Raw genomic sequence first — 26015 nt, forward strand, 5'->3', positions numbered from 1 at the left:
TGAGGCCCTGGATGGAGCTGAGGGACAGGCTGTCTGAGGGTGATGGTCGCTTGGCAGAATTCCCTGTAACCAAAGTAGAGTTGATTAATGCATGGCAGGAGAGTCAAAAGCAGGAAAGAGAGCACTCACAGTTGCATTGAGAGAAGGATGACATGATGTAGGTTCCTCACATGGGTGTTTGCCGCCAACCTCACTGTTGTAGCAGGCACAGTCCACACCTTCATCAATCAGCGGGATGGTACATTCCTCAAACTGAATGAGGGGCGTATTGTGGGCCACTCCACCCCCAATTTGGGACCTCTCTCTACTGCTGTTAGCCATCTTCTCCTAAATAAGAACAGATAGAGAGAGTGTGAGCAGGACACATGGCACTGCATGAAGGTTTGTGTGGTGAGTGGAGCCATGGATGGGATGAGGACTGGAGCTCCAGATGATATGAGCCTGATGGAGATGTGAGGGTGTGTGAGAGTTAGCGGTGGTGTCCCTTGAGGTGTGAGATTCTTGTGGATGTGTGATGGGTTCGTGAGTGGGTGTGTTGAGAGAGATGAGAAGAGTGACTTACCCTGGCTGAATGAAGACCATTCATCCTCTTTCGGCTCTGGATGGCTGTCCTCTTTTGTGGGGCATCGGCATTGACCGCCACTGCCTCCGCCTCCCATGCTGGATTGGTGACCTTGCTTGCTGGCCTTCACCCAGAGTGGGGGCAGAGGACATCACAGCTACATCCAGCTCCACTGCATCCAGTAGGCGCTTGAAGGAGGCGCCGCTAAATCTGGGGTGGCAGATTTCCTCCCTTTGGTAGCCATCAGTTCGCAGCAGCTTCTTATCCCTTGAAGAGTGCTAGCTGTGTGCAGAGACGGCCATTAAGTATGGTGCCCAGTTAACTGAAGGTCTGATGTGACGGCTGGACAGGCAAATGGGAGGACACCCCACCAGCAACCTGGTGTGCTTCCCAGGAATGCATGATTAATGAGGCGGGATTGGGACAATACAGCGTGAAAAGCTGCCATTGCAGCCAGTGGGTGAAACGCCCTTTTTCCACCCAGTACTGCACTTAATGCAAATCTGGGATGATTCTGCCCTACATGTTCACTTCCACAAATTTACCAAAACTGTGATGGCTTTTAAAAGTTTCTGAGTGCTTTGATGACTCCTGAAGTAATTAGTAGCGTTCAAAAGACATCATCATGATATTAAAAGGAATTACTTGCTGCAGAGCTGCTCTTGTAACTACAATATTTATATGGCTGGCCCAGTTCGTCTTCCAGTCAATTGTAGATCCCAGGACGTTGATGGAGGGAATTCAGTGGTGGTAATGTTGTTGAACGTCAAGCAAAGATAGTTAGAATTTGTCTTGTTGGGGATGATCATGGCCTGGCACTTATGTGACAGGAATGTTACTCGTTGCGTGGCAACCCAAGCCGGAATGTTGTCCAGGTCTTCCTGAATGTGGTCATGGACTGCTGCAGTATTTGAGGAGCTGTGAATGATACTGAACATTACGCAATCATCAGCGAATAACCGTACTTCTGACCTTATGTTGGAGAAAGTTATTGATGAAACAGCTGAAGATGGTTGGGCCTAGGACACTACCCTGAGGAACTCCTGCAGCGATGTAATGGGGCTAAGATGATTAGCCACCAGCAACCACAATATTCTTACTTTATGTTAAGTATGACTCCAAACAGCAGACAGTTTTCCACTTCATCCCCTTTGACTTCAATTTTGTTGTGGCTGCTTGATGCCACATTCAGTCAAGTGCTTTCTTGATGTCAAGAGCAGTCACTCTCACCTCACCTCTTGAATGCAGATCCTTTGTCCATATTTAGACTGAGGCTGTAATGAGGTCTGGTGTTGAGTGGCCCTGGTTCAACCCAAATTGAACAGGTTATGGCTGAGTCAGTGCTGCTTGATAGCACTGATGACAACACCTTCTATTAGTTTGCAAATGATTGAGGATAGATTTATGGGATGTTAATAGGCCAGATTGGATTTGCCCAGCTTTTTGTGGCCTGGTCATAACTGGGTAATTTTCCAAATTGTTGGGTAAATGCCAGTGTTATAGCTGTACTAAAACAGCTTGGCTAACTGGATGGCTTGTTCTGGAGCACAGGTCTTCAGTAATACAGCTGGGATGTTGCCATGGCTCTTAGCCTTTGCTGTGTACAGTGCCTTCATTTCTTGATATCACAAGGAGTGAATCAAATTGGCTGAAGACTAGCAAGCTGGAGACCTCAAGGATTGATCATCCACTTGGTGCTTCTGACTGAAGATGGTTGAAAATGCTTCAGCCTTGTCTTTTGCAATGATATGCTGGGCTCCTCCATTGAGGTTGTGGATGTTTGTGGAGCCGCATCCTCCAGTTAGTTATTTAATTATCCACCACCATTCAAGACCAGATATAGCAGGGCTACGGAGCTTTGAACTGACCCATTGGTTGTCAATAGCATGCTGCTTCTACTATTTAACATTCATATAGTCCTGTGTTGTAGAAGTAAAGGGTTATGTATTGGAATGAGGAAGAATGGATGTCTCACCCAAGTGCACAGCATAACTTAAGTGAATTTCTTAATACGTAGTATGCTTACGTTGGCAATGTCCTTGCTATTGCAACTTGCCATTCATCATGGCCTACAGGACAGAAACATATAGTAGCTATATTGCTCCATCAGCAAAAACAAGGGCATGCTTGTGCATTTGGAAGTAATGGAACTAAAGTGCTAGTCATTCTCCCTCTGTGATCCTACACCAAGCTTTCAGTGGAGCTCTCTGAGCATACATTATAAGGCAACAGTGTTTGGCACAACATGGTAATGCTCATCTTGACAACCTTTGAGATCTGTAATTTCTATTGCATCTACTCTCACATTCTGTGGGAACAGTAGGCTGAATTTCACTGCCGATGGACTAAACAGGCTAAGAGTGGGACTTCTGCCCCTCAGTGGGAGGAAGTCCTGTCCTCGGGAGTTGCGGGCCAATCTAATTGGCTGGCAGCTCTAGCAGTCCCAGCAGCATCAGAACTGAGTAGTGAGCAGTGCCACAAGGAACTTTGATGGATCCTGGAGCCAATTAAGTCCCGGGCAGCCCCTTACCCATATTTGCTGCTGGGTTTCTTCAAGTTTTGCTGTAGCCCTATAAGGATAATTTGCCTGCCACAGCTTCCTTTGGTGAACTCCTATTGCCAGGCTCAGTATGTATCAGGACTCACTATGAATAATTTACTTGGCCAATCCAAGAAATTTTTGGCCCAGAGGGACATTAGTAAGTTTTACATTTGTCATTCTCTGGGCAAAGACAGTATACTCTAGTGAAAATGTAAGGAGGAATATATATCTTGGTCTAGGGAATGGAAAAATGGATCAGAAAATATAACCTTGTGCATGTGCAGTAGAATGCAAGGAAAACAACAGTGAAAACAAGGCAGCATGTTTGAACCCTTTGAAAGAAAAAGAGAGGGATGTACAGAGCAGTATGCACAGTGGTCTTGATAAAATCGAAGCAGACAAGAAAGGTTATGGGAAAAAGGTTGTGGAAATGAAAAAGGATCACGTTAAAATTGCAAGCATTTTTGTACCCTCCCCAGAAGCGTAAATATTAGACTTAGAAGCCATATTGTGATTTCTCTTGTTCTATAGCTCTGCAATTTTGGCTTCTTTCTTGTCTGCAGACTTTATTATGGCTAGGCTTCTCACCAAAAAAAAAACTTATGAATACATTGTCCAGGTTACAGTGTTGTAAAATAATGTTACAATCAAGCACTTTGAATAATATGTCCCAGCTGGGACCAATCTTACTAGGAAACCTGTCCAAAGTAATATGGTAACAAGCAGAAAAAAAGACAAGTGTCAGTGTCGATTTGTGGAAGAAAGGACAGCTGAATATCTCCACACACGACTGTATGCAGTTCAGCGGAAAGCGTTGAACATTCTACTCATCATTAACTATTGAAATGTACAATTTTTCTAAAAGCTCCTCCTCTTTTTATTTGACTGAGTACCAAATAGTTAATGGTGCTAATCCATGGTGCTAATTACATTTTGTTATCTATTTTTATTGTTGAAGCTTTTTCCAGAATTACGAGGAGGTCCTAACTGAGGAATGATTTAGATAATGAAGAAGAGGTGACAAAGGGGGAAATTTTTACCACCAAAGATGAATGCGTTTTCACCAGGTGAGAAGTACAAATGTGAAAGATTTCAAACCCAGCTGCAACCTGCCTCAGATCCACCCACTACCAGACTTAGCACAGGCAGGGCAAGTGGACAGGAAACCGGCCCGCTTTGTGGAGGTGGATACCTTTTTAAAAAAATATTATAATGAAGCTGCATGCCTCAATTATTTTCTCTGTTCCATTTTTAACTCTGGTCAATTTTGTTTTCTGGGCTTCAGGAAACCTGACAGTTAAAGGAAGGTGAGGGCTGCTGGATAGAACAGGTAAATGCTTTTAGAGCACTGCTTGTGGGCCAGAATGAGTAGGACTCTTTTCTTGTGACTCATCAAGCAAACCTGTTAATCTCCCCAACAATTGGCCTTGTTTTGCCAATTGCTCCACCTCTGTTTCAACTAAAAGTGAGGTGGAGAGGTTAATGAAACATGTGCTCAAGTCAAAACAATGCATTTTTGGTGATAAAGCAACATGTCATTTGTAGTATATTTAAGAGCCCTTCCTGTTGCCCTCTCTTTTGGGGTGGTGTAAATAAAGTGCTTCAACATAGCTGTTTCCAGTTGAGCATGTATAAGTCTTCTCTCAATGCAATACACAACAGAAAGATTGCAATTAGGTTAAGATAGATTTTTTTTTAGCATTTCATTTGAGAAATTAAGGATGGAAGAACATAGGGACATGCTTTTTGGAACTTCTAAAGTTGATTTTGAGGAAGTTTGAGTGGTTCAAAAGATTGCTTTGTGTGCACATTGTGTTTGTGTACAGCTCAGTGAATGAGCACAGTATATAACTGAATGAGAAAAGGCACAAAAGGCATATCTGGGGACAATGGGGGAAATCAACCTTAACAAAGAGGACTGGTGTAATTATAAACAAAGATTACATATTTGGTTGAAAGTGAATAAAATATGAGATGAGGATAAAGTAAATGTTTTCCTTACCATGATAGGTCCAGATGCTTTTGATGTAGTGTCTAACAAGTGTTGTCTGAGAAACCTGAGTCCTATGGAATTATGCTGAAATTAATGAGATTCTGGGCTACTATTGTGACACAACCAAGAATGAGATTGCACTGAGAATTGCATTCTGTCAAAGGAAACAGTTGCCAAGTGAGACCGTTGCAGATTACATTCTTTAGTTAAAGAAACTCCCTCTCCACTGTGGGATGCCGTGAACTTAGAAATCAACCTTAGAGACACTTTCATAGGAGGCCTAATGAATAATAGAATCCATGCTAAGCTTTTGAGTAAAGGCAATAAGCTCATGGAAGGAGGCCCATGATAAGAAAGAAATATTTGTAGATTGCAAGCGAGTTCTTTTCTTGAGCTGGCAGGGAAAGTCCACTGATTCTGAAATCTGAAGTCCACTGAAATGCATTTGTTTCAATGCAAGGAGTATAACAGGCAATGCAGATGAGCTTAGAGCTTGGATTAGTACTTGGGACTATGATGTTATTGCTATTACAGAGACTTGGTTGAAGGATGGACAGGATTGGCAGATAAACGTTCCAGGATTTAGATGTTTCAGGCAGGATAGAGAGGGATGTAGAAGAGGTGGGGGAGTTGCACTGCTGGTTAAGGAGAATATCACAGCTGTATGACAGGAGGACACCTCGGAGGGCTCATGCAGAGAGGCAATATGGGTAGAGCTCCAGAATAGGAAGGGTGCAGTCACAATGTTGGGGGTTTACTATAGGCCTCCCAATTGCTGGCGGGAGATTGAGGAACAGTTATGTAGGCAGATTTTGGAAAGATGTAAAAGCAATAGGGTTGTTGTGGTGGGTGTTTTAACTTTCCCTATATTGACCGGGAATCACTTAGTGCTAGGGGTTTGTATGGTGCAGAATTTGTAAGGTGCATCCAGGAGGGTTTCCTGAGACAATATGTAGATAGTCCAAATAGGGAAGGGGCAATACTGGACCTGGTATTAGGGAATGAACCCGTCCAGGTGGCTGAAGTTTCAGTAGGGGAGCATTTCAGGAAAAGTGACCATAATTCAGTAAGTTTCAAGGTATTGGTGGATAAGGATAACAGGAGTCCTCGTGTTAAGGTGCTTAATTGGGGGAAGGCTAATTATAACAATATTAGGCAGGAACTGAAGAATCTAGACTGGAGGCAGATGTTTGAGGGCAAACCAACAACTGACATGTGGGGGGGCTTTCAAACATCAGTTGATAAGAATTCAGGACCGGCATGTTCCTGCTAGGATGAAGGATAAGTATGGCAAGTTTCAGGAACCTTGGATAATGAAGGATATTGTGAGATTAGTCAAAAAGAAAAGGGAAGCATTCGCAAAGGCCAGAAGGCTGGGAACAGATAAAGCCCGTGGAGAATATAAAGAAAGTAGGAAGAAACTTAAGCAAGGAGTCAGGAGGGCTAAAAGGGGTCATGAAAAGTAATTGGCAACCAGGATTAAGGAAAATCCCAAGGCCTTTTATACAAATGTAAAAAGCAAGAGGATAGCCAGGGAAAGGATAGGCCCACTCAGGGACAGAGGTGGGAATCTGTGGTGGAGCCAGAAGAAATGGGAGAGATATTAAATGAGCACTTCTCATCAGTATTCACCGAGGAGAAGGACTTAGCGGTCAATATGTCTAGGGAAGAGTGTGTAGATAGCCTGGATCACGTTGAGATCAAAAAAGAGGAGGTGTTAGGCATCTTGAAGAATATTAAGGTTGATAAGTCCCCAAGGCCATATGGGATCTACCCCAGAGTACTGAGGGGAGGCAAGGGAGGAGATTGCTGGGGCCTTGACAAAAATCTTTGTATCCTCACTGACTATGGGTGAGGTGCCAGAGGACTGGAGAATGGCCATTGTTGTTCCACTCTTTAAGGAGGGTAGCAGGAGTAATCCAGGAAATTACAGGCTGGTGAGCCTTACGTCAGTGGTGGGGAAATTATTGGAGAAGATTCTTCATGACAGGATTTACTACCATTTGGAAGCAAATGAGTGTATTAGTGAGAGGCAGCATGGTTTTGTGAAGGGGAGGTCATGTCTCACTAGCTTGATCAAGTTTTTTGAGGAATTGACAAAGATGATCAACGATGGAAGGACAGTGGATATTATCTACATGGATTTCAGTAAGGCCTTTGACAAGGTCCCTCATGGTAGACTGGTACAGAAGGTAAAGTCGCACGGGATCAAAGGTGAGCTGGCAAGATGGATACAGAATTGGCTTGGTCATAGAAAACAGAGGGTAACAGTGGAAGGGTGCTTTTCTGAATGGAGACCTGTGACTAGTGGTGTTCCGCAGGGATCAGTGCTGGGACCTTTGCTGTTTGTAGTATATGTAAATGATTTGGAGGAAAATGTAACTGGGCTAATTAGTAAGTTTGCAGATGACATTAAGGTTGGAGGAGTTGCAGATAGTGAACAGGATTGTCAAAGGTTACAATGCGATATAGATCGGTTGAGAGTTGGGCGGAGAAATGGCAGATGGAGTTTAATCCGGACAAATGCGAGGTAATGCATTTTGGAAGTTCTACTACAGGTAGGAATTATACAGTAAATGGCAAAATCCTTAAATGTATTGATGGGCAGAGGGATCTGGGTGTACAGGTCACTGAAATTCGCAACGCAGGTGGATAAGGTAGTCAGGAAGGCATATGGCATGCTTGCCTTCATCGGCAGGGGTATTGAGTATAAAAGCTGGGAAGTCATGTTGCAACTGTATAGAACCTTGGTTAGGCCACACTTGCAATTTTGCATGCAATTCTGGTCACCACATTACCATAAGGATATGGAGGCATTGGAGAGGGTGCAGAGGAGGTTTACCAGGATGCTGCCTGGTCTGGAGGTTATTAGCTATGAGGAGAGGTTGGAGAAACTCAGATTGTTCTCACTAGTGCAACGGAGATTGAGGGACGACTTGATAGAAGTTTACAAAATTATGAGTGGCATGGACATAGTAGATAGTCAGAAGCTTTTTCCCAGGGTGGAAGAGTCAATTATTAGGGGACATAGATTTAAGGTGAGTGGAGAAAACTTTAGAGATGTGTGGGGCAAGTTTTTTACGCAGAGGGTAGTGTGTCTGTAATTCGCTGCCAGAGGAGGTAGTGGAAGCAGGTACGATAGTGATGTTTAAGAGGCAGCTTGACAAATACATGATTAAGATAGGAATAGAGGAATATGGACCCTGGAAGTGCAAATTGTTTTAGTTTGACAGGCAATATGATCGGCGCAGGCTTGGAGGGCCGAAGGGCCTGTTCCTGTGCTGTACTTTTCTTTGTTCTTGAATTTCAGTGGGATCCAGGCCATGGAAGCCAAGTTCAGAGTCTCCAAGTCATATATTTAGGTGTTGTCACGGTAGTGGCCAACCATCTAAATGCCCCATTTCCAGATGGAGTGCAATGCAATTAGGAAATTTGATCATATTCTGACAGCATGCAGGAATAAAGGAAACAGTAATGTTCCAGATTGCATTCAGGAACCAGGTTGCAGCAATGCAACAGGTTGAGGTCATGTTAGATCTAAAGATACTTAAGGAATCTAGAAGTCCTTGAATGCCCGTACGATAAATGTGGAAACAGAGATTGATGTTATCGAACAGGTAGACCATGAGTTGTACGGAGTCAGAGAGCAGGAAAAACAGCACATGGAAGATGAAATAGGTCTAAAGATATAATTTCAGCACCTACAGTAGAAATGAAAGTCAGAGATTCACAATTTACTTTCATCATTGATACAGCTGCAGCAGCATCTTTTATCCTGGAAGAAGAGTAAAAGAAGTTCTTAAGTCATATTCCCTTATACAAAACTGGTGTAAAACCAACTAGTTAATCCAATAATAGTATTCCAGTGTTTAGTAAAATTTGGGCTAGGGTGAAATATTATGATGTATCCTATTACTTGCCATTGGTAGTAGTTGGAGGGAACAGAGTTCCCCTTATGGAAAGAAAATGGGTTAAGAAGACAAGTTAAACTTGACCGAGTTAATTACATTAGGGATCAGTAAGAGTACATTTGACATTGAGAAAGTGCTAAGAGAGCACAAAGTGGTCTTTGAATCAAGGAGGAACAAATGATAAAATTAGGCAGCACTAAGCTAAAGTCAGAGGAGGGAGTACAGCAGACATTTTGCAAGGCTCAGCCAGTACCTCATGCACAGTTCGAAGCAGTAAGTAAAGAGCTGAATAGATTAGAAAGAACAGGGGCAATTAAGAAGGTGAAGAGCAGTAAATGGGCTGCATCGATTGTGGTAGTTCTAATAGCAAACTAGTCTGTTCTGATTTATGGAAATTATAAATAAAATGTAAATAAACTGATCAAGAATGATACTTACCCACTGCCTATCTCTGAAGATTTATTTTCTAATTTAGCAAATGGAAAGATGTTTAGTTAAATAGATCTGTCAAATGCATATTTGCAATTACAATTAGCTGACAAGAGCAAGAAACTGCTTCCCATTCATACATACAAAGGATTGTACCAGTACAAAAGGTTACCATTTGGGGTGTCTACTGCTCCTGAAGTATCCCAGAGCATCATGCATAGTACTAAGTGGGATGAAAGGTGTATGCTGCTTCTTGGATAATATTCTCATTAGTAGTAAGATAGAGAAAGAGCACATTGGAAGGCTAAACAAAGTCCTAGGTCGATTTCAAGGGTATGGCATCAAAGCTAAAAAGCACAAGTGTTACTTCATGTTGCTAAGTTTAACACACCTGGGTCACCAGGTAGATGGTGAAGGTATTCACATAATACAGGAGAAGGTTGAGGGGATTTTGAAAGCAAAGAGTCCAGAGAACAAAGAAGAACTTAAAACAGACACAGGGATTGTTGTGTAATATTTTAAGTTAATCCATGACTTAGCTAATACATTTGTTCCACTGTATCAACTGCAGAAAGATGGAATAGATTGGGAGTACTCTGTGGAGTGCCAGAAAGCATTTGAAGAAGCAAAGAAAGTATTGATTAGTAGTCCTGTCTTGACCCAAGAACCCATTGGTTTTAGCATGCAATGCCTCACCAAAAGAGTTAGCTGTTATGTTGTCTCACATAACGGAAGACAGTGTGCTGAAGCCTGTAGCATATGCTTCACATACTTCAACGAAATCAGAGAAAAATTACTCTCAAGTTGAGAAAGAGGCACTAGCAATCAAGCACGGTGTTACAAAGTTCCACAAATACCTGTACGGTAGGAAGTTCACTTTGTTAACTGATCATCAAGCCCTTAAGATCAAATAAAAGGGTACCATCCCACGCAACAGTAACTTCAGAGTGGGTGTTGGTTTTGATGGCCCATCAGTATGATATTCAGTGGAATATTTGGGTGAGCAGGTGGCCGCAATCGGCGGGCCCAGGAGTGGCTAGGGATTGTTCTGCCACCCATGATCGGCCCCTGACCGCAATTCCACACTGGCTGGCCAATTAATGGCCAGCCAGCATGAAAGGCGCGCTGAAAGGCTCAACGCTGCCGGGGTGGGGGTGGGAAGAGGGCGAGCGCTGAAGTCAGTGCAGACACAGGATTGCGCAGAAGGAAAATTCCCTGAAGGCAGGGAGCTGCCTCAGGGAGCTGCCTCAGGGAGCTGCCTCAGGGAGCTGCCTCAGGGAGCTGCCTCAGGGAGCTGCCTCAGGGAGCTGCCTCAGGGAGCTGCCTCAGGGAGCTGCCTCAGGGAGCTGCCTCTGGAAGCTAAATAAAAATAGAATTTTAAATCCTGAAAAATGTTCACGAGTTGGAATGAACATGCATGGACGTTATAAAATTCTGTGCATAGATATATTTTTATTCAATTATGGAAACCTCATCCTACCCTTGGATGAGGTTTCCTGAAAAATGCAAATGTCGCCTGGCCGATTGCCAACCGTAAGGTTGGACAGGCAGCAAAAAATCCCTGTTAATTGATACTTTATTGGCCTTAATAAGCCTCTTAATTGTCAGCAAGCGCACTGCTGACCTCTCACGCGATGAGTGAAAGTGCGCGATGACGTCGGGACTCTCGTTTCACGCTTAAGTGTGTCAGGCACGTGCCTGCACACTGAGCAGAAAATTCTGCCCATTAAGTCAGCAGATCATGCTAACCTGGACATTCTTTCATGATTTCCCATGAAGACTGCTTCATTCTTAGCCACTGAATTACTTGGAATTACTTTGCAGACACAAACAGCATGCCGGGTCTGCCAGAGAAATTAGTGAAGAAACTCGCAAGGACGTAATGCTCAGTAAAGTACTCAATTATGTCACGAATGACTGGCCTAAACAGTGTGATGATAAGAAACTGCGAGAGTATTTTGCACATAGAAATGGACTGGGTGTAGATCAAGGCTGTCTCCTACGGAGTTTGAGAGCCATTATTCCGCCAAAGTGGAGAGAGAGGTTGTTAGAGGAACCACATCAAAAGCACACAGGGATAGTCAGTTTTGAAAGCAGTAGTAAGAAGCTATTTTAAGTATCCAAATGTAGATAGAGATATTGAAGAATTGGTGAAAAGTTCTGAAGCCTCTCTCAGAATGAGAAATGATCCACCCAAGGTTCCCTTCATTCCATGGTCAAATATAAGAATATCATGGGAACAAGTATATGTTGATTTGTTTGAAGTGGAAGGGAAAGAGTAGCTTGTTTTGATAGCAATAGCAAGTGGATAAATGTTGAGTCTATACCCAATGCCACAAGTGCTAAAACTGTTGAAATTTTGAGAAGTTGGTTTGCAATTTATGGGTTGCCAGAGATGTTGGTGTCAGTTAATGGTCCAGTTTATGCCAGAAGAGTTTAAAATATTTCTCAGTAAGAATGGAGTCAAACACACTCTAATACCACCATAACGCCCAACATTAATGATGCTGCAGAAAGAAGTGTAGGGATTGTGAAGAGGTCTTTACAAAAGTATTTGTTGGTTGTCGCGCTTGGCAGTAATTCTTCTGTTTCTTTTTGATGCAGGCTAAACAATTTTCTGCCCTCTTTCAGGATAATCCCACAATCTACAACTGCTCACCTTATGAGTTAGTGTTTAAATGTGCTCCTAGGACAAGGTTTAGTTTGCTTAAGCCTGATGTCAATAGCAAATTAAGAGAAAAACAAGACAAAGTGAAGATGAGTCATGATACACGAGGTATGAGAGTTCAGTGCTAGTCAGAAGGACATGGTGAAAAACCACCAAGGTCATAAAGAGAAGTATGTGACTGGAGTTGCTGTAAAGAGACTAGATACATTCACATACCTAATGAAGATTGGAGGGAGACGCTGTCAGTGTTGTGTAGATCATTTGCTTGAAAGAGGAAGCCTGATGAAAAGAGAGCATGATATTTATATGGTCCAAATTACTCTTACAGTCCAAAGTAAAAGTCAGAAAGAAAGTGGAACTCACAAAGAAAATGAGAGCTTGTCAATATCACAGAACCCACCCATAGAGCATAGTGAATCAAGGTCCTTGATTAAGACAAATCAATCAATGACACAGTCCCAAACATTAAATGGCGTTGATATTCAAAGTCAAAGTTCAGAGTTGACACAGTCAGAGATGTTGAAAGAGCAGAGCCAAGGTAATGGAAATGGAAGAAAATACCAAGGCAGGTAGAGAAAGAAGCCAGATAGATTAATTGAAAATATGTACGAAGGAAGAAATGTTCTTTTCAATATTTCTTGTCAAATGATGATATTTTCGATAAAAACATACTGGGGTTTAGGAAAAGCATTTCTTGCATGTACATGATTCAGTAGTATTGGTCATATATGTTTTAGGTGTGATTACAGTAAAAACAAGTATGCAACTCAACCTGTTACATTTCAGGTATTATCAATATGAGTTTAGTCATCTTATATTGTGGCAAGTTATGTTCACACACCATTTTTCATTTTAATGTGCAAGTTTTTTTTCAGTGGGAAGGGAGTGTAGTATTGCCCTGTCTGCTGCCATCTCTGTTGGGTTGGTGCAATTAAGTGCTTCAACATGATTCCTTGCAGTTGAGCATGTGTGAGTCTTTTCTTGGTGCCGTAGTCAACACCCTTAATATCTTATGTCCACTTTCTTGAGCGGCGTGTGTAATTTATGTAATATAGGAGGAGATTTGTAATAGCAGGCTGTGCAGTAATGTGACATCTCATGTAATATTGCCCCACAATAATTCTGATGGAGGATCTGAAATCCACATAAATGGGGTGTTGGTAATGGAGGTTCCACTATATTAGCTAATTGCAGGACAGCACAGGCTAACATTGGCCAGGCCCAGACTATTTTTTATGAATCGCTGCCTATTATATCCAAAATACAAATAGGGATGCATTGAACTGCTACCAAGATTTCTTTCCTTTAGTTTTTAATCCCCTGTTCTAAGCACAAGTAATGAGGAACTCTTATTGCTTTTTAAGGAAAAGTGGTTTTGTCTCCCAAGTTTTATCGGCTAATACTGCCAAGGGAAAGGAGGTTGATAAAAGTTTTTTTGCTTGTTTGTTCTTGGGCAACCACATAATGTGGGACCAGAGCCACAAATAGGGTGGACCAGGTAAGAGTGGCAGATTCACTTCCCTAAGAAGGCTGTGTAAACTAGTTGGGCTTTTATAACAATCCAGAAATTGTTATGGTCATTTTATTCCTGGTAGCAGCTCCCAGATTGTCATATGAATATCATTACACAACATGTTCTGGTGAGATTTGAATTCACAAATCCTCAAGGCTGCCTAAAACAATTGTCTTAATTGTATCACATTGATGCAAGATCAAAATTTGGGTGGTCGGGTTGGGGATATCCATTACAAATTTATTAGCACAGTGTTACCAACTTATTTATTGGAATTGCTATACAAATCTCTCAGAGACAATATCATAATTTGTAGTCTCCCTATCCTTAGAAACACAGGAGGACATCAGCATTGCATGGTAAGCTTGTTTTGGAAAAAAATATGCTTACTGGATGGGTGGAAATAGTACCTACTGTGTTCTCTCGGTAGCAGCCAAAGGAAATGACTTCCTCAGCATGGAATATTCAGACACATTATATTTAAAGAAAAAGCTATGTGCCAAGGGAAATATTTAGATTTGTATTCCACAAATTAATTTAACACTTTCAAAACTGGATTCAAATCGTTTGTTAACTGTTGAGGGAAAATATGTTAAGCTGATAGGACATCTTGACACCTGAAGGAGAATCCAATTATTTTGATGAGGTTTCTCCCAGTTCCCTTTGCAATTTAGGCAGAAGATCAACAAAAACCTCAGAGAAACTGCGCAACAGTACACACCATTTGATTAGATATACAGCACAGAAACAGCACACACCATTTGATAGGATATACAGCACAGAAACAGTACATTCGGCCCAATCAATCCATGCTGGACTCTAGACTTTTTTGCCAATCTTCCACCCTGGGGAGATCAAGGAATCCTTAATTCTATTCAGACCTTCTTGTATTCCTGTCTTGTTCAGGTTTGTAGCATTTGAATTTTTTGTATTTTCTGTAAATATATTTCTGGCCAATCTGATGGGGAGGGGAAATGTAAAGTCTGTGGCATCTCAAAACTGCTATGTATACCCCTAACAGCAATCCAATTCCATAATTCAAATGGCAAAAAATATGTGTCCATTACCTCTGTGCAAGGGCCAAAATTTTGCTTTTGCATCATGAAGGAAGGTCTCTCTAATTGCAAACCTCTACACCATGGGATTTTCATGTGCTAGCAGTTTTCACCTGCACAGGAACGGGGTAGATCTGGAGCCCACATGCTAATGCCCCAACATTGCCAACACCATTCAGGAAGTTGGTATTTTAGAACTTATACAATTTTGAATGAGAAGAGTGGAATTTGGTGGGCAATGTGAATCACACAAGCACAGAGATCCTATTAACCAAGGTCTGGAGGCAGGAAACATATGAAAGATCAGTGCAAAACGTATTGCCTACTTCACATCATTATGAAATGCTGTATCATAAGGTACCTCTATGTTTATTACAGTGAGTGATGATAGTGCATTGACTTGAAAAGGTAAGTGATCATTAAATAATATAGTTGCCAAGTTGTTACTTCTGATAACTGGCAATCTGCCAAGGGACAGAACAGCATTGTGAAAAAGGGGAATGCATTATCAGATGTATTAGAGTACATTATCTATTTGATAAAGTACCAATCAGCATTGTACAATTTTGAAAGGATAGCCCAGTTTGAAATCCAGCCATCTATCTGGCTGTTTCAAAGCTTTGACAGATAGCTGAGCTTTTACTACATTTTTGAAGTTTACTTCAGCCATCTGTCTGCCTGTTTCAGAGCTTTGACACATGGCTGAGCTTCTGGCTATATTCTAAGGATCTTCACAAGACAATTTGTTTACACAGTTGTTCAATGGAATATTATTATAAATGCTTATCTGCCTTTAAACTACTAATGGATTCTGCTCAGGAGGGTTTGTTTACACAGCTGTCCAAGGGAATGTGAGCTTGTTCATCTGGACAGATTTATGAGCTACTGAAGAGGATAATGGTTTTAAGTAGCTATCAAGTAATGTTTGTTTATTTTAACAGATTTATCAGCTTCCAAATAAGTTTTTTTTTAAAAGTTGCTACTCCAGTTTCTTTTTATTTTGACAGATTTATGAGATTTTCAAAGACTTTGAAATGTTATTGTAGAGTTTGAGTTCTGTTTATAGTCGATACTGAGTGAGTGAGTTGGGAATTGAAGTGGTTAAAGGGAATATTTGGGGTAAGGGAGGATAAGAAGTAGTTAAGGGGGAGTGAATGATGGGAAGGGTGAGGGTGTAAAGAGTGGGAGCAGAGACTGGATGCAATGAGGATTGAGTGCGACAAGGAATGAGTGCTATCTTTGGAATTTTGTTCAGGTAAGTTTTTCTCTAGCTATATTTTTGATGACCAATCAGACTCTGACTTAGAACTTTGAAACTGCAAGCTAGGTGGAAGGCCTAGTTTAACGGAAAAGGCCAGGCAGTCACAGTTATCTGTCAAGCAAGTGAAAGTGGTGGTTTAGGTAGGTGTTAATTGCTGCAGCAGGAAGCTGATTAAATACTTATATCCGCTCAGTACCGGTTTAAACTACTGCCCCAGTTTAGAAGCTGATTCAGCAGTTGCAACTTGGGTGTGGGTCACCATCCCCTATAAAAGCAGTCAGGTTTTGGGGCTGCATAAGGTGGGAACACAGATTGGAGATGATGAGGACTGAATCTGATGAGGGGTGAATGCTAGCTTGGGAATTTAGTGCTCATGCTAATTTGGTGAAGGGATTAAGGAGGTGATTTTTTTTTTCCTTTTTTCAGCTTCCAGCAGCAGGTAAAGGCATTAATTAGCTGAGCAGGTAGGTAGGTGATAGGTTGGTGAGTTTAAGCTTTTGTCCATCTAAACTGGGGCAGTAGTTTAAACCGGTACTGAGCGGATATAAGTATTTAATTAAATTTATAGCTTAACCAGTTAAGCTACTTGATATAACTACTGATAACAGTTAAGTGATATTTCTAAATGTTAAACCTAATTAGTGAAATAAAACACAATTAAGATGGCAGGACAGGTGACGTGTTGCAGCTGTAGCATGTGGGGTCTGGTGGACACCTGTATGATCCACCTGCAATCAGTGTCTGTGGCTCAAGGAACTTCAGCACAGAGTTGATGAGCTGGAGTTCAAGCTTCAAACACTGCTGGATGAAAATCCTGCCAGCTCGCACACCCAAGTAGAAGGCGGGATCATGACATCGGAAAATTTCCGGACTCCTAATTCACCATAAACCTGAAAATCTATCCCAAAATGTAAATAATCAGCCTCTTTTTGACTTGCAGTTTTAACTATTGGCGTATTCACTACACACAGTGTTTTAAATTATTCAACTTTTTCAGTTTGATAAACTGATTACATTACAGTAAGTATATTATAGAAGTTTATGCAGCAATTTGCATTTAGTTCTTGAATGTAAAATAAGGTAATTATAATCTGTTAAATATTATGGTAATTATGATTTATACTCAGTGGACATAGACCAAAAGTCAGGTCAGAAAAGATTTTATACTGAAGAGCATTGGCATTATATCATAATATCATAATACAGAGAGATGTTTTAGGATTGTACAGCTAAAATTATTCACTCATGAGCCGGTTTTGTCTATCAGGTAGTGCACTATGGGACCTGAATTTAACATTGTATTGGTCTAAGCAAGCACAATAGTAACCAGTGCCAATGCCTGAGCCACACAGGAGTTCAGGCCACTGTTGATCGTCAGGGGCCTTTTTAGGTGGCTTTAGTGTCTGTCTGAAATAGGTGCAGGCCTTATTTCAATGATGCAATGAGGCTCCTGGTCCTAAATTTCTTTGCCCTTTGTAGCCCCATCTCTCATCTGTGCTCCTGTAAAAATAGCTACCTGCTTGAAGTGTAGGAGCAGAAATCTGCATACCTTTAGACCCATTTTCCAATGCATAATGCTATCTGTTGAAGGGAAAAAAAAAAATAGTAAATCAAGACCATAATTTATTTTGTTTAAAACCAGGCACAAATAGATAGATTTACATGTTTGAATAAGAGAACCAATTTAGTTACCTCCTCAAGGTAATACAGTACATTTGTAGCTATTTATTTCAGAGAATATGAGAATTGTTTTAATGATGTCAAGAACTTGCCACATTGCGGACACTGTTATAAAGAAAACTACCATGGTAACATTTTCTCTTTTCCAAGGGGGAAGATTTTGTTATGATCCCCGTGGGGAAACTGTAAACCAAGATAACCAAATTTACTGAACGACGCCAAAATGAAGAAATGACCAACAAGATTCCACTGTTTGTAGCTTCTATTTTAATTTGTATTGTTTCTGATTTGTGTTAATCATGAATTAACAGGCAAATTATATTTCAAATAAAAAAGGTAAATTTCACTTTAAATAGTTGAACCAACAAGGTACATCTTATGAAACCACAAACATTTGCATCATTCACTACACAAATGTGGAACTCTGTAGCCACATAGTGCTACAAGATACTGTTCTTTATTCATGCAGAGTAGGTTAGGCACCCTTTCTGACAACAGCTTTCACCTTCAAGTTCCATGGTATGATTATCATCAGCAAAGCACACATCCACAAACCCTTTCCCTGTTAGGGCATGACAGTCCTGATGGTGTAGCTTCCCAGGGTTCCTTTTCAAATAACCAATCAATAACATCCCAGTTCACAGTTTGGCCACTTCTGGAAAAATACCCAGCTCTTTAGTGTCTCCAAGCTATTCACACAGCTTTCCAGGTTTTAGAACTCTTTTAGTCAGCTTGCACAGTAGCTCCAAGAGCTCCTGTCTCCCTTTCTGACAAATAGAACATCTGACCTCTGCCTGAGAGTGATTTGCTTCTTCTCCTCACCAGAACTTTGTGTTCCTCTTTCTGTCTCTGTCTGCTTTGTCTTTATATAGACATCTGTGCACTGATCCACCCTCCAGCTCCTTTACTTATACCTCTTCTTTGTGTCTGCAGCTCTCCTTTGTGTCTGCCAGTACATGGCTTTTTTCTTAACTATCTTTTTGTTGACATTGCATCCAGGTCAAGGGTTGCCAAGAAAATTACAATTGATCCCTTTACAATTGATGAAAACTCTTAAACATCCTTTTCAAATATTATTAAGAACAATTACAGATTCCAAAGACCTTTTAAATAAATTACAAATTTTCCTTATTGTACTGCTTCAAGGTTAAAAGTTGTCACAGTACCCAAACATAAGGCCCAGCAATGCAACCAGCTCCCAGGAGAAAGATACATCAGAAGGTTTGCCCATGAGTCCATAGTAGCACAGGAGCAGCCAATCACCTCTTGTAGCACTGGCTGTCAGTCTACACTTACAAGAAATGTTAGAATAGGAGAAAGAGTACATATTTAGACATCCACAGGAAGCATAATGTGAGGAAAGATATGGACTTTGTTTTTCTAGCGGTTTGTTGCATTAAGGAGTGTAAACTTAATGCTGTGCTTTGTTATTCATGGCTATTAGAGTATTTCAGTGATGGGAACAATTATTTTGTACCAATTATATGAATGATTTACATGGTCTAATAGGACTAAATAGGTCTGATTATGTGATGTTCCAGGATTTGGGACTGGATAGAAGAGAAATTGCTTTGCCATGATGCCAAAGATAGCCTGCGTTAAGCAGATAATAATACTTTACTAATTAATGGTGTTGTGATGACTCTTGCAGAAGGCATTGAGGAATCCTGGAAATAGCATTCTGGTGCTCTCCTCCATGTAGTTCTGCTTCCAAAAGGCCATCTTCTTAGGATTACCCATGTCCAAGTTTTTTTTGGATTGCAAAGCTGTGCAGGGCATAACAGTCTTCATAACACATTACCTGACCTATCAAGGCATTGAAAGCACAGCCTCAAAAAGTTAGATGCCACGCTGTGATGTCAAACTGGATACATTTTCCAACTGTCAAGAAAAGTGTGTCAGTTATCTTATAACTATACCTGTGAACAGCATCCAGCCGATATAGCTGAAATCCCCAATTGATGGAATGATCCAGTGGCTTAAGTATAAGCATTCTCTTTGTAACCATAGAAGGCCATGTGGGGGCAGATGACCATCATTGCAAGTGTTTATTCAGTAGTCTCTTTGATGAAGCATACTTTTAGAATAAAAAGCTTCTCCTAAGCTTTAGATAGCACCTGTATTACCTGTAAATACCTTGTGATAATTTTGGTCTGCTAGTTCCACTAGGCTTCATTCTAATTTATTTACATGGCTTTGTGAATATTTGGCAGGCAGAGTATGGGCAGGCCCAAACTGCCAACAGAAACAAAGTGTATCAATTTGTGGCATAAAAGGCTTCCTCACTAATTTCTAAGACAAGCAAAGCATGCACCAATTGTAAGTCCTAGGTGTATTGAAAGTTTCATTCAGGGCCGTTTCTCTCCTCCCCCTTTCTGCCTCCTCTCCTAAATTACTAAACTAGTATGGTTCCATAGTTGCTGGTGATTCTCTGGCACCTTTCTAAATAAGCTATTTTTTACAAAAACATAGACAGTGTGTGTTGGCAGGCTGTTCAACTATGAAATACACTATAGCCAAGCGTGATCCTATCCTTGCCCAACAACCATCTAGGCACATTATCTAGCAGTTGTTATTAGAGTGAAAATTGATTTTTAACCAGGCCCAAAGAGTTCCTAGGACCAAATTCAATTCCTCTATCAACACCTGAGATCAGCTAATTCACAAATCAGGGGCCTTTCTGGGCTGCATGGCTCAATGCCACTACAGTCAACAGCTTTACCAACTGAAGCAAGAGAGTGTTAAAATTAAGTCAGTTTATAGAAATAGCCTGTACATTAAGCCATCTAAAAAGGACAAAATCATCCTTGGCCATCATTTATGTTCAAGGCCTAATGCTGGATAGTGTCTTGCACAGATGCTACAATAGGTTTGTTCATCTAAATCCCTTTCAGTGGCCTCATTCCAAAAACATGCACAGCAACCATCTGGGATTCCTACTTATTTTATCGTTTTGTTGCAATAATATGGAGTGAAGTTAACTAAATCAAAATTAACTGAATTTAACTCATATGATTATATTTTCATCTTCTAGTGGATAACAGATCAATAATCTGTGTTGTATACCAGTAAATGAGGATTTACATGCAATAAAGCTGTTTTTATGCTTTCAAAGCATATAAATCATAATTCAATTAGTGTAAATATCTAAGTATAACTTAGAAGTTGAGTACATAAATCTCGGGTGACGTGGCAGAGCAGAGATTCTGTAAAGCAAAGACCTGAATTTGAATCCGCTAATGGACAATGCACTTGTGGGTCATGTTTAGATTCTCAGACTATAGCTGGCACCAAATTACCAATAGGGTGAACCCAATATCCAACGTAGTGCAAACCTAGAAAAGGAACTCAAAAGTTTCCACAACCTGAAAAATTATTCAATATATAAAGCAAATAAATCCCCTTTCCTTAATGATGTGGAAGACATATTTGACAGTTTTAAATGGCACTTCTATAAAGTGTTATTAATTCAATATTCAGAAATATATGCAATGAATAATTGATTGTCATGTCAGCTGGTATATCTGTTTGTTATTGTTTTACACTTCTTACAATCTAAGACCAAACTTGCATTGAACAACAGAGCAAAGAAAATAGGAATATGGGAAGATAAGAATATTGGACAGGAGTAGGCCATTTAGCCCCTCGAGTCTGCTCGATCATTTAATTAGATCATGGCTGATCTACACCTCGAGTCCATTTACCTGCCTTTGTTTCATGTCCCTTGATACATTTACCTAACAAAAATCTATCTACCTCAGTGTTAAAAAAATCCAATTAACCTAGTATCCACAGCTTTCTGGAGGAGCCAGTTCCAAATTTCTATTCCCCTTTGTGTGAAAAAGTTTTATTCCTGAATAGCCCACCTCAAATTTTAATAATAGATCTCCTTGTTCTGGATTTTCTTGTTGGACAAAATTGTTTCTCTGAACCCAGCTTCTCAATTTTAATATTTTGAATATGTCAATTAGATCACCCTTCAATCTTCTAAGCTCAAGGGAATACAAGTCATGTTTATATGCAACCTGTCCTTATAATTTAAGCCTTTAGGCCCCAATATCATTCTGAAAAGGAAACCATGGTAAGCCATGCTGTGAAAAGATATTAACTGCAGAGATACTGAGAAGTGTAGGAGATTGGGATTTTTGACAGATCTGGTAACATTTGTGGAGAGAGAGTAAATGGCCAGAATTTTCTAGCCCCGTTGGTGTTGAGAATCATGGTGGGCAGCAGGGTATAATATGGCAAGAAGGCCATCATGAAACCAATTTGCCATTGTCTGCTCCACCCGTCACCGTCGGGCTGCATTTCCTGCCGCCAGACGTCGGGAGCGTCATTTCAATACATTTGCATCTAATTATAAGCCCTGCTCGCCCGAATCATCCCTCCACGTCAAATTTACCACCCACATCAGTGTGACTTCAGAACTACAAGCCTTTAAAAGGCGTTCACCTGATGACCTGAACTTAAAGGGAGTGAATGCAACCTTGTGCAGCATCGCTCATAGGAAATCAAGGATGAGGAGTTGCACATTCGTGGGGGGGCACAGGCAAGTCGCTTCTTCCCAGCTGGCCTTCAGTGGGGTGCTGGGGCAAGGGCTCCAGTGTGGGTCAGACCAGGGGGTGAGGATTGGGGGGCAAGGCAGCACAGACAGCTGGAAGGAAAGACTCAAGCACGTGCTAGGGGAGTGGAGGGGTTGAAGGAGGTGGCCATGCATTTGGAAACATTTGTCAAAAGTGAGTATTCTTCTGCAGCTGAGTCCGTTCAGCTGCAGCTCCGTTGACATACTTGGAGTCGGGCCTCTGAAGCTTTACTGCCTACTCAAGCAACACAAAAGCATGAAACTGCCACCAAACTCTGCAGGATTTTTCATCCCTTGGACACAGACTGCAAATCAATGTGCATTTTAGGGGGCAGCAGAGCAATTGGCTGACTGGGCAAGTAGTATAATCCGCTTGCAAAAGCTGCAGTCGCTGGTGGAGGTACTCACAGCCCCTTGCAATGTCTTTATTAAGGTGCGGACAAGTATCCATTATAGTTCAAGCCAACAGCGCAGCCTTGCAGAGTGGGTTAGGAGAATGTCAGCACCTAAGCTGAGAGCACAGCATGCAGTCCAATGGCCGAAGCTGCTGCCAATCAGTCAATTGGAATGGGGCGGAGGTGAGTGGGGTTTCAGACAGTCAATGAGTGCAGTACACACTGGCCATCCAAGTGATGGCCAGCACTTTCCTGCATGTGTGAAGGGGCCTTCAGACATAACCAAGAGAGAATCTTAGGACACATATGGTAACCCATGCATCTCTCTCTTTGATCCTGCAGGCGAAGAACATCAAGATCATGGAGCCTGGTTCTTTAATGGTTTGCCTCGTGGCTTACCGAGACCAGAGAAGTAGAAGAAGAGAGTGGCGGAGGCATCTGGCATGGCAAAAGGAAGAGCACCTCCCTCAAGATGAAGGGGTGTCAGGGCCTGCTGCGCATGCAACTGAAGATCCTTAACGGGCTGTTGCTCATAGGCACCTCACTAGACCCAGGGTCTATAGATGGTGCCTGTCATTCTTGCAGATGACTGAGAACCAGTGTTGTTGAAGACTTCACATGTCTAGGGCACTAGTCAGTCACATATGCCACCTGCTGCAGGATTTCGCACCATAGGGACATGGAGGGCATCCACTGCCAGTGGCTGTGAAAGAGATCATGGCACACAATATTTACACCAGTGGCTCCTTCCAGGGCTCCACAGGGGACCTGTGCAGGATTTTGCAAGCCTCCACACACAAATAAATCCATGAGGTCTCGGATGCCATCTTTGCAAAGGCACAGAACTTAGTGCAATTTGCCCAGGATCAGGAATGCCAGAAAGCAAGAGCACTTGGATTTGCACAGACCTCAGGTTTTCCACAGGTGCAGGTGCGAACTACTGCACTCACGTGGCACTTAGATCTCCTTGGCAACAAGCAGTCAACTATGTCAACCACAAGGGCTTCCACTCGCTGAATGTTCAGCTGGTGTGCAACCATCACAAACACATCCTGCAGGTCTGCACACGATTTTCCGGGAGCATTCACGACTCCTACACCCTTAGCAGGTCTTGGATCACTGACATCTTCCAGGGTCCAGGGAGGCTGAAGGTTGGCTCCTTGGGTACAAGGGCTACCCACAGTGGACATGACTGATGACCCCCATGCAGCAGCCTCAGATTGAAGCAGAGGGACAACGAGGCTTCATACTGTGACCTGGACTTTGGTGGAGCAAGCTATAGGCATTTTGCAAATAAGGTTCCGGTGCCTTGACAGGTCCAGTGGAGCACTGCAATACAGTCTCCAGAGGGTGTCGTACATTATCGTTGCTTGCTGCATGCTCCACAGCCTGGTGTTGCAAAGGAAGGAGGACCTGACTGAGGAGGAGATGGAGGATCTGCACTTATCCTCCGAGAGGAGGATGTTGAAGGGATGATTGTGATGAAGACCTCAAAAGCGGGGATACCGGCGATGAGGCCATCGCACTAGCCAGATGAGGCAGGCGAGTTCGGGAGGCCCTCATAGCCACAAGATTCAAGGAGGATGATGACGAGGTGCAGGGAGAAAGGTCCTGACATCCTCAACTTGCATCTGTGGACGTTTGACTCCTGTGAGGCTGATGGCAGTGTCACCTTCAGGAACACACTATCACAGGTCACAGATGCTGAAGAGATGGGGATGCCAGCCCTACAACAAAGATGCTGAGAGCACGCAGAGAAAATGACGGAACTCTGAGAGGCCTACCCACAACATTCTGGCAGCAATGACAAGCACCATCGAAATGCAGGCATCACTAATGTGTTCAGTGAGTGTTAAGCTACACATCACTTTGGTCTGAAGGTTACACACTGCACAGGGAAGAAGCCCTGAGACACTTGGAGGGCTGCTAGAGGCCAGAAATATTCCAAGTCCAAGTCAGATGATGAGCCTCTGGACTTGGTAATACCTCAGTTGCTGCAGCTGCAAAGGATTGAGACACCTGCCTTTATCTTGTGCAGGACCAAGGTTTCACATCTGAGTGACGCGAACACTGCTCATCAGAACAAGGAGCCATAGGCAAGGGGACATTCTTGGGAGTTTATTTGCAATAGTGAGCATTAAGTACAAGTGATTAACACCCTTGCCCAAACTGTGCAACTACATCTTCTTAGGAGCCTCCCTGGTGGTCTAGTGGTTAGGATTCGGTGCTTTCACCGCTGCGGCCCGGGTTCGATTCCCGGTCAGGGAACGTCGATTTGTTGAAACGAGTGTTGGTCACTCCTTGATTAAAAACTTCACCATGATCAGAGAAGTGAGAGTTTAAGTTTCGTCTTAGGCTTGGCCTACATAGCCAAGTGGTTATGGTACTGGGTTTGTAACCCCAAGATCAAGAGTTCAAATCTCACACTGGCAAACTATGAAACAATGTAACTTCATCTGAAATAGATGGAAATGGGTTTGTACTCAAAAGAGTTACATCTTCTTAGGTTCGGTGCTTTCACCACTGCGGCCCGGGTTCGATTCCCGGTCAGGGAACGTCGATTTGTGCTTGGCCTAAATAGCCAAGTGGTTATGGTACTGGGTTTGTAACCCCATGATCAAGAGTTCAAATCTCACAATGGCAAACTATGAAACAATGTAACCTCATCTGAATGGGAACAGATGGAAACGTGTTTGTACTCGAAAGAGCTACATCTTCTTAGGAGCCTCCCTGGTGGTCTAGTGGTTAGGATTCGGTGCTTTCACCGCTGCGGCCCGGGTTCGATTCCCGGTCAGGGAACGTCGATTTGTTGAAACGAGTGTTGGTCACTCCTTGATTAAAAACTTCACCATGATCAGAGAAGTGAGAGTTTAAGTTTCGTCTTAGGCTTGGCCTACATAGCCAAGTGGTTATGGTACTGGGTTTGTAACCCCAAGATCAAGAGTTCAAATCTCACAATGGCAAACTATGAAACAATGTAACTTCATCTGAATAGGAACAGATGGCAATGTGGTGTACTCGAAAGAGTTACAGAGAGAGCCTTTAAAGGCTTGGCCTAAATGGCCAAGTGGTTATGGTACTGGGTTTGTAACCCCAAGATCAAGAGTTCAAATCTCACAATGGCAAACTATGAAACAATGTAACTTAATCTGAAAAACAGATGGAAACGTGTTTGTACTCGAAAGAGTTACATCGTTTGTAGGCTGCCCTCCCTTTGCTTGGCCTAAATAGCCAAGTGGTTATGGTACTGGGTTTGTAACCCCAAGATCAAGAGTTCAAATCTCACAATGGCAAACTATATGGGTTTATAACCCCAAGATCAAGAGTTCAAATCTCACAATGCCAAACTATGAAACAATGTAACTTCATCTGAAACAGATGGAAATGGGTTTGTACTCAAAAGAGTTACATCTTAAGGCTTGGC

The 26015-nt window shown here is 42.1% G+C and overlaps 1 long non-coding RNA gene and 2 other non-coding genes across 3 annotated transcripts in view; all 3 read left to right on the top strand.

Annotated features, from left to right (window-relative positions):
* LOC121289861 overlaps positions 1-17944 on the top strand; it is a 33242-nt gene extending 15298 nt beyond the window's left edge. Inside the window, exons 2-3 of the long non-coding RNA XR_005945662.1 lie at positions 4063-4171; positions 17765-17944. This is a non-coding gene — a long non-coding RNA (uncharacterized LOC121289861). The remainder of the gene's footprint in view (positions 1-4062; positions 4172-17764) is intronic.
* A 6843-nt stretch (positions 17945-24787) lies between these two features.
* On the top strand, positions 24788-24859 carry trnae-uuc. Its single transcript has one exon. It is a non-coding gene; the product is annotated as a tRNA-Glu (tRNA).
* A 459-nt stretch (positions 24860-25318) lies between these two features.
* Positions 25319-25390, top strand: trnae-uuc. The gene has a single exon. It is a non-coding gene; the product is annotated as a tRNA-Glu (tRNA).
* Positions 25391-26015: the final 625 nt, after the last annotated feature.

This window comes from Carcharodon carcharias, chromosome 2 (genome assembly GCF_017639515.1).
Source record: "Carcharodon carcharias isolate sCarCar2 chromosome 2, sCarCar2.pri, whole genome shotgun sequence".
Taxonomy (NCBI): domain Eukaryota; kingdom Metazoa; phylum Chordata; class Chondrichthyes; order Lamniformes; family Lamnidae; genus Carcharodon; species Carcharodon carcharias.